We start from the raw sequence: 13,762 nt of genomic DNA, 5'->3' as shown, positions 1-13,762 counted from the left end.
CTGTTCTCCTCTGCCCTTCAGACATTCACACAATCCTCAACTTCTGTCCCCCATCCAATCAGAGTATCCTTACTAGATCGTGTGTCTACTGTTCCATGTCCTTTCTAAACTCATTTCCTTCCTCCAGCCTCAATTGCCTTAAATTTAGAAATTTATTAAAATTATCAATTAATTTTATTTACATTATTTTATACCAATAAGTATATTTTTAAATCTGAGAAGAGTTTATGATTTTAATGGCATTAAAAGAGAAGAATAAGACTGATAAGGAAACACAGGCAGAGTCAGAGAATAGCCTGGGGTTGGGAGGTGTTCAGATGTCTGAAATACAGACACTTGGAAGAGAAGGCAGGGAAACCCCTCAAGCTTCCCATTCAGCGTAGTGCTAGGCACTGCTGGAAACAACTGGAAGAATTTATAGGGTGCCCACTGAATGTTCTGCAGAAGACTCTTGAGAGTCCCTTGAGCTGTAAGGAGATCAAACCAGACAATCCTAAAGGAAATCAACCCTGAATATTCAACAGAAGGACTGATGCTGAAGCTGAAGCTCCAATACTCTGGCCGCCTGATGCGAAAAACTGACTCATTGGAAAAGACCCTGATGCTGGAAACGATTGAGGGCAGGAGGAGAAGGAGGTGACAGAGGATGAGATGGGTGAATGGCATCACTGACTCAATGGACATGAGTTTGAGCAAACTCCGAGAGATACTGAAGGACAGGGAAGCCTGGCATGCTGCAGGCCATTGGCTTGCTGCAGCCCACGGGGTTGCAAAGAGTCAGACACAACTCAGTGAGTGAACAACAACAGCATAACAACAACAACATGGAACCTTAGGCATTCATATCCTGCAGCGAGGTGAATAATGAAGGTCAAAGATCACATTCCTCTAGACTGCAGGGAAGAAGGGGAAGGAAGCAAAGTCTTTCAATCTGGGTCATTGGTCCTAGCAATTTAAAAAGTGATGAACACATCTTAATAAGACCAGCCCAGTATCTTACAGGAGCATCAGCGGTGGCATAATCAAAGGAGTATAATTAAGAAAAACAGAAATAAATCTGAAACAACTAATAACATGACTACCCTTATGCCCTATATCAACTATCAAATGGGAAATATTTAAACAAATGATTCTGATCGGTGTTACTTTTAAAAAGCCAAGGCAAATTTTCAGTTTTATTTCCAGTTAGTTTTCCGGAATCTATAATCAGCATCGATGTTGAAATTTCTCAAAACCCATTGGAAAGTATCTCAGCACACATTTTAGAAAGATGCTGGCTTTGATCCATTTTGTCAACGTGATGGCTAATACCTGTCCTTGTCTTATAGCCTATCCCTGTCTTCCTCCTTCAGTACCATGACTCAGAGGAGTTCTGGACCACATATGTGGGGATTCTCACTGCTATGTCGCTGTATTTGGGGAGACATAAGGGCTCAAACAGAAGAACATGAGAAGCTATACGTGTTTTACCTGTCCAGAGGCAGCCACCCAAGCATGGTAGTAAAGGGCTAAAAGGACTCAAGGAAAGAGAAGAGGAAGGTTCAAAAGGAGGGGTCATGATGTCCTTTGCAACGGAGGAGGGGAGTTTGTTTCCGGGCAAAGCACTGAGGGGAGGGGGGAAGGACAGGTTGATCAGGCTAGGGGTTAACTGGACCCAAGATCCTGTGTGTTTCTAGAAACAGGCCTTGAGGGAATCTTTCTGGCCTCACATATGGAATGGGGATAACAGAGATTGAAGACCATGGAGGCCCAAATCAGCTTAATTACACACTGTGGTGTAAGGATGGGAAGGCCCCCAGATGCTTGAAATTCTTTCCACAGAAAACAAAACATTTACTTTACAGAGATAAAAGGCTTGAAATGTAAATGCATGAGTGAAACTCATTCACACTTGGCTGTAATCAGTCAGTCAAGAAATCAATAAACAGAGGAGTATCAGATTCCCTGGGGGTCGGGGGGGCAGAGAGCAAGGGTCTGCGTTTAGGAGGTAGAGGCTGGGTGGAAAGGTAGGATAAGTGCCAAGGAAAGAGACCTAGGAGACTAGGAAGGCCAACTTCACCTACTTGGCACATTTTACTTGTGATTCACGAGGTGTGTCTTCTCCACCGGCTTGTGAACTCATTGAGCCAGTGACTCTGTAGCACCTAGCATTGAGCCTGGTGCAAATGGTGAGCACTAAATCATTCTGTGTTCGTGTTGAATTTTCGTTCCAAACTGGTGGACAGAAACTGTGTGCAAATGGACTTTTGCTTTTCCTGCCCATCCAAAGAGACAATTTACTGGAACCCTTACTCTCCTGGGGTTCTGGAGTGTCAGAGCTGCCTTCTCAGGCCCATCTGTGCCCACACAACCAAGAAACAAGGCTCTTACTCAGCTGGGAGATGGCAAACAAGGGAAAATGATTTTAAAGATGCCTGCTCAAAATTCCCCTAATATGAAAACTATGAGGCGAGGACATTTTGGTTGCTTCTGCTTATAATATACATCAGGATCTTGCAATGCTTTCCATTCATTATCCTCAGTGTGGACTTTTTGATTTTTTTTAGTATCAGTTTTCCTGGTATAGATAGAGTGCAGAGGCTAGCATGTGGTGCTAGCATGGTGCCTGGCAAATAGCAAGTGTTCAATAAATTTTTGTGGAATGAACAAATGAATGCATGAGTGATTGATTGGGGGTGATCCCCAAATTCCAAGCAATTTAGTCGAAAATGAGGAAAGTTCACATCAAGTAGGTAGAGACTAAACTGCATAAAACTTTGCGAAAAGTTGAGGAAAATCCAGATTTACCAGACAAACACTTGAATGTTATTAGCTTAATTGGATTTTATGTGATACAGTAAATGCAACTGGAATATAATGACTGGAGTATGGGAACAAATCAAGTCAATTTTGTTCTCTTTGGGTTAAGCTAGATTGAACAAAATGGGAAATTTCTGTTGCCCTTGCAAGACTGGGACCTAGTAATTTTTCTAAGTTATTTGGAAAATTCTGACTTTGTTTTGTTTGTTTTTGTTTTGCTTCACTTTACAAATAGCCTCCTGGCCCTCTAGCAATACCTCCATCTCAGATATCACTCCCCTATCAAGCTATAAAACAATTAATAGAAGCTCAAAATATTTGGGCAACATTTGCTATTTTAAACAAATCCTGGTTTTAGTCTGAACATAGTTAAGAACTTTTCAGGCCCAGCAAGCCCCGCTTCAGGTCTCCATTACTGGAAAAAGCCATTATGTGGAACCACTGCAATTCAGCCAAGAACGTAGTAGTATTAGCACATTTCAGAAAGCTTGGCTGATTCTCTCTTGTAGGTTGTTCTTATCTAGTATCAGGTCACCTGAAATCATTAAAACCTCTTGTAGCAGTTTTCCAATCCATGACTAAATTTCCACTTTGAGGACCTCTGACTTTTTAGGCAATCTCTCACTAGAATGAGTCTACGATTCATGCTAAATCACAAGGATGATCAGATGAAATTGTTAACAGAATGCTATGTTTCTGGTGGATAATAACTCACTGGACATAAAAATTAAGATAATATGCTTTATTTTACATGATTGTTGATGTTGATTCCAGCCATTACCTCCAATCAAGTCAGGCTATAATTCTGTGGCATTAATGAAGACAGACTTAATGAGCAGCTCTCCTTTCACAGCGTAGGTCTCGCTGCTATACACAAAACCAAAGTCCCCTAAACAGGAAACTTCCATTCCACACCAGCAGGCCTAACTCGATCTGTGGATTACACCTCCAGAGCTCAGCAAGCAACAAATTAATCATGGTTTCCCCCAACTGAGGCATTTTTTCCCTTCCAATCTGAATTTCAGAACTTGTCTTGATTAATGCTGATGTGCTGAACACTGTTGCCATTAAGTCATATATCTTGCAAAGAGCCATTTGGAGTAATAATTCATATATCTCCTGGAACAAAGTTTTTCAAAAGTCTCAATGCAATATTCTGTTGGATCAATCTCCTATGATATCTTGATGCTTCTTTCCAACAGTGGCTTTCATTCTAATTGTTCTTAAGATTTTTATCTATCATGTCAACTTAATAGAAACAATGTTCCTGCTTCAAAACTACATATGAATAACAGGTATAGATAAAGTTGTCCTGCATGCTGATTATTAGTCCCTGAGAGCAGTATTTTGTAAACTTACCTCACTACCCAAAAGCAACTTTTACTCTTATCCTTTTATATTTAATGAAAAAAAATCTAAAGAATATGTGCTAGTATCTGTGTGCTAAGCTTTTAAGCTAATTATTATTTATCCACTTAAAATTAGTAATCGTAAATTTTCCATTTAGGAAAATCATTCAAGATTCAAACTCTCCCCACTCTTTTTTTAAGCTAGGTCATGACATCTCTGCAGAAGACAAATCCTGTATTAGCGACGAGTTATTGTTGTTCAGTTGTTAGGTCTGACTCTTGTGATTAGAAGTGAGTTACTGCTATCCTCAAGGAGGCAGAAAGTTGATGATGTTACTCAGTAAAGAGTAACAGTAAACTAATTTTTAATGCAACCACCACGAGTTTAATCAACTGTCAAGTGATTCCTTGATTTTTCAAATATACAAAAGTCACTTGCTGTATTTTCTACTCTGAGCACCTACCCCAACGTCTGGCCTGCAGTTGGTGTTCAATGTCAACTGAATGGAACTCAGGATTTTTCACCGAGGCTGGTGAGAAAGCGTTCTTCAATTTGTCCACTAGGTGGCATACAGGGACCATGCTTCCCACATGGAACCATCACAGACCCTCCCATTCATGGTGTAAATAAAGAGCTGCATTATTAATTTATACCATAGCATCCACTCCACACCTAATATTTGTTTAACCAGCTGTTTCCTGTAATCCTCCTTAAACACTATTGATTAAAATCCTAAGAACATTCAAGTTTCCATCCCTTTCCATTTTACCCCAACAACATATTGTTGCTTTTACTTAACACTAAATACATTTAAATATCATAGGCTAAGTACTATGGTTACTGATAATGAATACAGGAGGTCGGAAAATTAACTAGAGGCAACAGAAGACGACAATGCAAAAGTGTTTTCAAATTTGCTCTGCATTTCGCTGGAATTTTAACTGGCTGTGAATACCATTATTTTTAAAATGTAATCCGGAAAATAAAACATACATGGGGCAGAAGGAAATGAAAAGAAAACCAGTATTAGGGTGTTCCAAAAACAGGGAGTTATTTCCTGAATATGCCTCTTGTTCATCTTTACAAAGACCGAGGGCTGTGCTACCTTAGCAGTCAAAGACTTCTTCAACTACTCAGAAAATACCAACATTCCACACCCAAGATGCTAAAAGGCAGGACTGTTTAGTAGACCATCTATTCATAAAGCATCTTCGTTCGCCGAATGTATTTATCCTGGATGTGTTACCGGCTCCCAAAGGAAGGAAAAGGAAGTGAAACCACTAGGGATATAATGAATTGATTCTTCTCTGTGAAAGTATCTTCAGTTCTTCTAAATTACAGCGTCAGTCATTCCTCTGAGATTCAGGGTCTAGCTGACAATAAATGGCTCACTTTATAAGAACACCATGTTCTCTTCTTGTTTCTGATAGAAAGCCCAGGCCCACTGAACACTCCCCTTTGGAATACTGGCCTCTGGGTACTTTCTCTTTGAAGACCAGTGGTCTGGAGGTTGTTGGTTTTCTCTTGCTCATTAAGCTATGTTTAAACAAAATTAGTTCTTATCTAGTTTTTCCATTTTTAATCTGTTACCAGTTTTGTGAAGAGATTACCAAAACATATAGCCATTCTCTTAGCTTAAAAATTAAATTATCAAGAACAGATTGCCCCAAAGTGACTGAAGACTAAGGTTTCAATAAATGCCCAACCTCCTTTGGCATACTTTCTATTTTATTGAATGAAAGAAAAACTTCTTTATTCATAAAAAAATAATGGAACTGAACTTAAGACACATCCAACTAAAAGTTATCCAAAGAGAACGACTATGATGTATTTTTGGTAAAACAGTATTTCCATTTTATGATTCCATTAAAATATTGAAGTCTCTGAAGTGTGTATAAAATGACTGCAAATTTAGTACACTGAAATAAGAAAATAGAAATGGTTACCAGAAACTACATTTGTAATGAATAAATATTACATTTCATGTAGAAATTAATTCTCAGGCTTTATTTCTTAAGAACCGTTAGCTTCCAAGAAGCCAGCCAGTATGTTTGATTTTATGACATCACACTGGAACATGTACAGGAACGCTTTCCATCCTAAAAACTCCCAAAGTACTGGCCGCTTTGTGTATTTTTCCAGGGATAAATGAAAATAAAATAACTTATTTTCAAAATAATAAACCATCTTATTTGGAACACAACAGTCATAGTCAATGGAAGAAAACAACTTCATTTCAACCCCAGAGAGTTCAGATTTACTTAGGATGGTAAACAGTCTCACACAAATCATTCATTTAAGCAACTTTTAAAAGTAACCTTACCAACCATGACTTAAAAGGAATTTTTTCAGTGTATTAAAACTGTCCACCAACATCATTCTATATACAAAAAGCATCAGAGTTCTGTGATCTTAATTTCACAATTAAGTTGAGAACCCTGGACCAAAATCAGTAACATCTCAAAGACTGTCACTCTTACAGGTATTACCTATGTGATTACAATAACTTTCTTTTTCACATAAACTTACATAGTCTCTAAAAGAACACTCATAAATCTGGAATGGACATTGCCATTCCTCAGCATTCCCTTCACCCTATACTATCCGTTTTTCCAGGTGTTATAAAAATGTTTGTTGAAATACAGATGGAAAAACTGCCACTTGGAAACCATGCATCCACCAGATTTATAGCAGCATCAGCAAAATCTGGGATATTGGACTTCCTCCTTGCCCCAGTCTAGACTGAGCTTGTTTATTGCTGAACAGTATTTTATCTGACAATATGAATCCTTTTTTTTAAGAAAAAGTTGAGATGCCATGTCAAACTCGATGAAAAGTTATTTTAATGTATACATATATTATGATATGTATTGCTCTCTGAAATCTTAAAGGAATCAAGGCTTAACCCAAAGAGTAAAAAGAAAAAAAAAAAAAAAAAGGGATTTTTACCTTGTCCTAAAATCCAGAAGTTCAGATGCTCTCAAGTCCTGCTGAAGTTGGAGCCTGGAGATCAAGTGAAGCCAGCGCTCTTTCCCCTCACCTTAAGTTTGTCTCTGGGCAAGTGTGTGTGCGTGTGTGAGTGTGTGTGTGTGTGTGCGTGTGCCGCGCAGAATGTCTCTTTGTGGCGCTGGATGGCAGAGGTCCTGCTCCTGGGAAGAAGGAGGCACTTTCTCACCAAGAGCAGAAGAAAAGCAAAGCAGCGTCACCAGGAAAGTTCTCCTCCCAGATCCCCTAATTACAGCCTAACGTGCGCTTCATGCAAACTTCAGGGAGGAAGGGAGGGGCAGCTCTATGCCCAGACCTTGTGGAACAGCAGCCTCTTAGATGACTTTCCCTCTGCTCAGATCCCGGAGTTACCCGCTCAGGGGTTCAGGCAAAGCGGGAGCTACAACCACAAGCCCTCACCACTGCACACCTCTTGGGTCTGTCCAGAGGGGATGGGGCAAGGGGCTGTGGAATGATCCTGGGGCAGCGGGGTGAGGCAGACAAGCCAGGACAGTGAATTTTCACTTTGTTTCTTAGCCTCTGCTTAAAATGAAGATCCCAAAGTAGGGGAGGTCCTCGCTTTCCCGTCTCCCTCTCCCCAAGGTATATCCAGGGTAATCAGGTAGACAGGTAATTATGACAACAGCGGATAAAGCTTCCAAAATTTAAGGTGCCCTTTCACCCACGCTGCCAGAAGTATGCTTTCTGGTTTACTGGACGCAGTATTGATACTGAGTTTGATTCTCCTTTAACAAACAACAGCTATTGTATCCTTGGATGACAAAGCTCAAAGAACCTGGGTTTATTTATAGAGTGAAGAATGCGAGGGGCAGACAGGATGGGTGGAGTTGGCTTATGGATCCATAACCAGGATTAGAACCAGATGGGTACAGAGCGCGCGCGCACACACATGGAGACAGGCGCGCGGGCGCGCGCAAGCACCCCTAAAATAACCACTGGGGAAGATGCTAGGACACGCGGGAAAACGCCTCCTGAACAAACAGACATTTATTTATAACTTCTGGGACAGTATATAGGTCCATTGATTCCCGCCTTGAGTAACCAAGGGTTTTGGAGAGGAAACGGCTTCATATTTCAATAACAGAGCCACCTTTGATGGAGCCTAGGAGGGGAGGAAAAAAAGAAACACACCGCAGGAAGCAAACGGCTGTTGCAGCCGCCGGGAGGAGGGAGCGGGGCTGGCCCGGGGATGAGGACAAGCAAACAAGCCCGAGAGGCCCCTAGCCAGGGAGGAGGCGAGACGCAGGCCATTTCGCTTGAGAGCTTGGGGTGCCAGGGCACCAGGGGCGCTGGGCGCTCGGAGGCGGCCCGGGGATCGCGGCTGCGCTCCCCTCTCTCGCCCGCGGGCTTAGGAGGCGCAGGCTGAGCTGCGGGCTCTTCACGACCGCTGCCGCTCAACGAGTGCAAAGGAAGGGCAGAGCGTCTGGAGAGCCCGAGGACTGACGAGCCGAGGGATCGGTGGGGCGGGGGAGTTGTAGGGAGATAAGCCAGTGGGATGGGGCATCGGTGGGACAGGGCTCAGGTGAGCCACGGGGCCCAGTGGCAGGGACGCCAGTGGAGCTGGCGACTCCTGGGACAGGGCGCGAGGAGGGCATCGCGCGCCGTCGCAGCAGCTCAGTAGGCGGCGAGCGGCGCTATTGTCTTGGAGATAAACCCTAAGCCGGGTTGGCTGCTTCCTCTTACGAGAGAGGCGGGAAAGAGGTCTTAACAAGAAGATAATAAGGCTTCGTTCCAGCTTTCCCCCCTCGCTGTATTTCACCGGTTCCTGCCCCCAGGTTCACCCTCGCCATTCGGGTCTTCGGGTAAATTAATGTGTGCCTCTTGGAAAGATTTTATTCCGCAGCCAAACGAAACACTCACAAAGTCTCATAAAGGAAGACTAGTTATATTCGCCACGAAATACTTAAAAACGAATCCTCCAACAGACAACTCAACACCTTTCCTGTCATTTCAAAACCTGGGCATGGGCGCCCCCTTTTCAATTTTTCTCTTTGTCCTCACCGGGAACAGGCCGCTCAGGACTTGGCAATTTTATATCATTGATTTCGTGGCTATTCGAGACAGCTGTTCTGCTGTAGGTCCCGCATTAACTGCCAATATAAATAAGATACATCTCTGCCTCTCAGCTGTGAAAAGAGTTTTTATGCTTTTTTTTTGGTAAATGTTCAGGATGGTATGCACTTTGAGGACCATAAAGGATTTGGACTTAAAAACAAATGTACGGCTATGAAATCATATAAATATGTTTGAATACTGATCTTGTTCCCTCAGTTTAAACACCTAATTTCTGGGAGTTGCCTGGGCAGTCAGTCAGATCAGCTGGTTCATCTCGGGTTCATCTCGGGCACTTGTTCTTTATTTTGCAGTCCTCTCCAGCCGTATACAGGTATTCCAGCACAGCATTAAGACAACATAATGCGTTCTCTTCAGAAACTGCTTATTAGCTACAAAAACCCCCCGCCCATTACGCAAGTTAGTCACTCCACAGTGAGTTAGAATTTTGTCTTTTTTCAGTTTCAGGTAAAAGCCTACCATCTGAGCTAGCTTTCAGAGTTATCTCATCAATCCTTCCCCATCCCTAGCTCCTACCTTCTCTGATAGGCTAGTTACTAGTGTGGTCACTAAGATGGCTGTTCTCCTGCTTTCTGTACATCCCCTGCTGGACCAGACTCTTCTTTACTTAAGCCTTACTCACCTGAGAGATCCTGCTACAAATTTGCCTCTAGCTCCAGCAAGTGATTGTTCTAATCTTTGGATCAGAATATCTCCACCAGGAGAGCTTATTAAAGGGGTAGTGAGGGGCATGTGCCTCTGCTGGTTTCCCTGGTAACTAATGAGCCAACCTGATTTCAATTCCTCCTATAAAACTAGTGACCTCCCCATCCCTCCCCTGCTCTTGGAGTGAAGACCATCGCCATGTGCTGCCTGCTGCCTGCCACCCATGGTGTTGCTCCAGGACCTTCCTTCTAACGTGTAAGATTCTCTCTCCCTAGCCATAAAACTGCTGATATCTCTGGTGCTGACTCTTGTTTAGGTCAAGGCTTGGCATGGACAAGACTTGTAAGCCTGTGGGGTACAACCCCCAAGTAGCTCTTGTTAAAAGATTCCCAGTACAGTGTTTTTAATTTCAAGTACTTAAACCTGTTAAGTTGTTGTTTAGTCGCTAGGATGTGTCTGACTCTTTGCGACCCCATGGACTGTAGCCCACCAGGCTCCTCTGTCCATGGGATTCTCCAGGTAAGAATACTGGAGTGGGTTGCCATTTCTTCCTCCGAGGGATCTTCCCAACCCAGGGATTGAACCTGTGTCTCCTGCATTGCCAGCAGATTCTTTACCACTAAGCCACCAGGAAGCCTAGAAAAATATTAGAAGATCCAAATGTTTTTTCAAGGAAACTCATACCAAAGTCTACTGTGTGTGAAGATTTTTTTCTAATTATTAACATCAATAATTCCTGTGGAAATGTTAACAGATCCTAATTTGTGTGCCCCATGAGTGGTGAGGCCAAAAAATACTGGGGTTTGGAGCAGAGAAGGTTTTCTTGCAGGGCCAAGCCGGGAGAATAGGCGGCTCATGTTCAAAACCCCCAAAGTCCCTGATGGTCTTCAGGGAGAAGTTTTTATAGGCAAAATTTGAGGTGAGGGCTGCAAGGTGTGTGACTTTTTGCTGATTGGTTGGTGGTGAGGTGACAGGGCTTTGCTTCCTGGAATCTGGTGGTCTCCCTCAAGTTCGCAGGTTCTGCCTTGCTGAAGGCCTTAGTTCCTGAAGAAGAACTCAGACATATTACACATATTCCTTGGGGGCTTGGGGACTGGGCCTCTGCCCCATTGCTGCACTATTGCTTCTGGACTCTAGCTCCCTTGCTTCTGCATTCCCTCGTTCCCTGATTAGCTATTGCTTGAATCTGCACTTTGGAACTCCGGTAAGATCCAGGAGGCTGAATGAAACCTATTTCCTACAAACAAGAAACTGGGGACAGGGAAAGGATTTGTACCTAGGAGGACCCCCCCAGGATCCTGCTCAATTTCAGAAACTTGTCTTTCATGGCATAATGAGGTATTTTGTTTATGTTTGGAAGATAAGTAAGGAGACCAACTTTCTTAAATTACAAGGAAAAAGCCAAATATCTTCTTCAACATTAATTTTTAAAATGGCTTATGTGCTTAAAATTCCTGTGAAGTTTTACCTTAAATTGCTTGGCTAAGTGCTCAAGATACAGTCTAGAAATTCAAGTGGAAAATCAAAGTTCTGGAAAAGTAAATACCAATTTAGAGCTCATGGATATTGAAAAGACCTTGTTTAGCATAAAGCAAAAGTAGTTTTATAAGAATGAAAAATAGATCAGAATAGTGTTAGTAACATCTAACTTTGCTTTTTTTTACTAATTGTAAGACAATTTGAGTAATTGGATTGAACTAAATAAAATTGAATATTCAACCATTTTTGACCTACCAAAAAAGGCAACTCAACTGGTTTAACCTAGTGCAAATTTAAATATGTGCATAGTATAAACATAGCAGGAACATTTTCAATATTTAAAAAATATTGATATAAAATATCATGAATCTTTAATATGTGATAAATTTGCAAGCAGAGTGGTATTCCTCCTGGCATATTATACTTCCAATGAAATATACATTTATATTCAAATGGAGATTATCTAAATTCATCTCCTTTTCAAACTCTGAAAGAGGCTGCTCTATTATCTACTGAATTTCAGAGAACTTCTTCTCCATGAATTTGTGTCTCCTGGAATTTTTGCCTCAGGCTAATATACCTGGCTGAACATCTGCTAGGCGAAAGGGTGCACTCTGGATGGGGGTGGGGAGGAAAGCTGTTTGACCTTTCCTGTCTGAGGGCTCAGAACTTCATTAAAGCATCTCTTGGGATTGTGGGATAACCATGAGAAAGATATCATTTGTAATTAAGTCCTTCCCACTGGCTATATTCCTGTTGAACTCCATGATTAAGATACAAATTCAATATTTTAAATGGTCACAAAGCATTTGATAAAAGGTTATTTGGCTTTTAATTCAATGGGTGGGATGACTTTCCAAGGGCCCGCTTTTTGTACTCTCACTCTCAAAAAGTGTCCTGCGGAGAGACTCTTCAAAAGGGCAGATGAAATAATTAGGCAATAAATTGTTCAAATGTTAAGAGCAGAGCTGTTCCAGAAGCTAGTGAGGCTACATGAATATCATACCAAGTGATAAATATCCTCAGCTCCGGAGAAGTTAAGTGCCTACGTGTTCCATTGCTTGCCTGGTGGGTTGGTTTTGGCTTCACAGCATATTTCTTATAATCTATTCTTCCTTCGGTGTGTTTCTCTTGTCCTGAACAGAGAACTCTTTCATTAGTTTTTTAATACATTGATGTCTATTTCATTATTAACTAAGTTCTATTCATTTTGCAGTAGGGACCAGATTTAGTCTCATGTCCTTTGTTCTGTATTGATTGTTAAGAAACTTCCCTCACCCACCATCACAATCCCATATTACTCTTTAGAGCATCACTGGTCTATTTTATACTGTCTTGTATTTTACTTATATTTTCATGTATTTAGTTTCTTTTTTTTTGAAATCAGGTGTACTATAAATTCTCTGAGGGATGATATTATATCTTTGCACTTGCAGTTGCTAGCACACAGCCTTGCTGGTAGAAGCTGATCAAAAAATATTTATTGCTGTTGTTGAAGATGACAATATCATCTTTTATACTCAAGAGGGAAAAGAACAACAGATGAGGAACGCTAGTTATTGAACAAGCTAGTTCAGAGTATTTTGCATCTAATTGCCAGTGGCATAAATAGTAAATCACCAGAGGTTGATTAATAACTTGTATCATTGTTATTGATCTCATAGAATTAAAGGAAACATAATACATATTTTTCTTCCATGTTCAGTTGATGAGTAATTGTATAAAAGATAACAAAGGTAAAATATTTTACCCTTTTAATAAACTAGGTTGCTGTCAGTGGCAAAATAAGGTTATTGTCAGTCACTTGAATATTGATTGATTTGCTTATTTTTATAGTTATTTTAAATTTAGACCAACTATAACTATCAATAAATCTAGTCTTTATTGTATTTTCTTCTTGATCCTTTTCTCTAAAGGTTATAAGGATGTTAAAGTCTAATTGGGCTGGACTGGTTTATATACAGTTCTTCTTAGGGTAAAATGGGTGAATTAGCTAACGCATCAAAGTTGGCATAGGGCAAGACTACTCAGGAGAGACTAAAGCGTAGGGCGTTGATTATTGGGAAATGAAGGAAAATAGTCCAGCTTTGTTAGAAAAATGGAGAAAGACAGTGATATTTTGTATCAGAAACCTATGGAGAAGAATTTCAAGAGCAAATAATTGGTGAAGTGCCAAGCTTAGAGACAGTACTAAGACTAGAAGAGAATATTAACCTAAATACTTAAAGCAGCATGCCTGGTAGTAAATTTTGACTTAAGTGTTTTGGAATAAACATTTGGATGTTTTTAAAATTATCTGTACTGGTCAATGCTAAACTAAGTAGATAAAATATATTTCTTTCATAGTATCATCAGAAATACAGAATTCTTTATTTACATACAACTTGTAGGCAGGTACTAGGCAAGGCAG

At 41.0% G+C, this 13,762-nt stretch overlaps 1 protein-coding gene across 1 annotated transcript in view; it reads right to left on the bottom strand.

Annotated features, from left to right (window-relative positions):
* HAPLN1 (hyaluronan and proteoglycan link protein 1) overlaps nucleotides 1–7,513 on the bottom strand; it is a 78,820-nt gene extending 71,307 nt beyond the window's left edge. The window contains exon 1 of the mRNA XM_005683399.3: nucleotides 7,099–7,513. The gene's annotated coding sequence lies outside the window, so the exon portion shown is untranslated. The remainder of the gene's footprint in view (nucleotides 1–7,098) is intronic.

This window comes from Capra hircus, chromosome 7 (genome assembly GCF_001704415.2).
Source record: "Capra hircus breed San Clemente chromosome 7, ASM170441v1, whole genome shotgun sequence".
Classification (NCBI taxonomy): domain Eukaryota; kingdom Metazoa; phylum Chordata; class Mammalia; order Artiodactyla; family Bovidae; genus Capra; species Capra hircus.
This window is presented reverse-complemented; position numbering and strand designations above follow the sequence as displayed.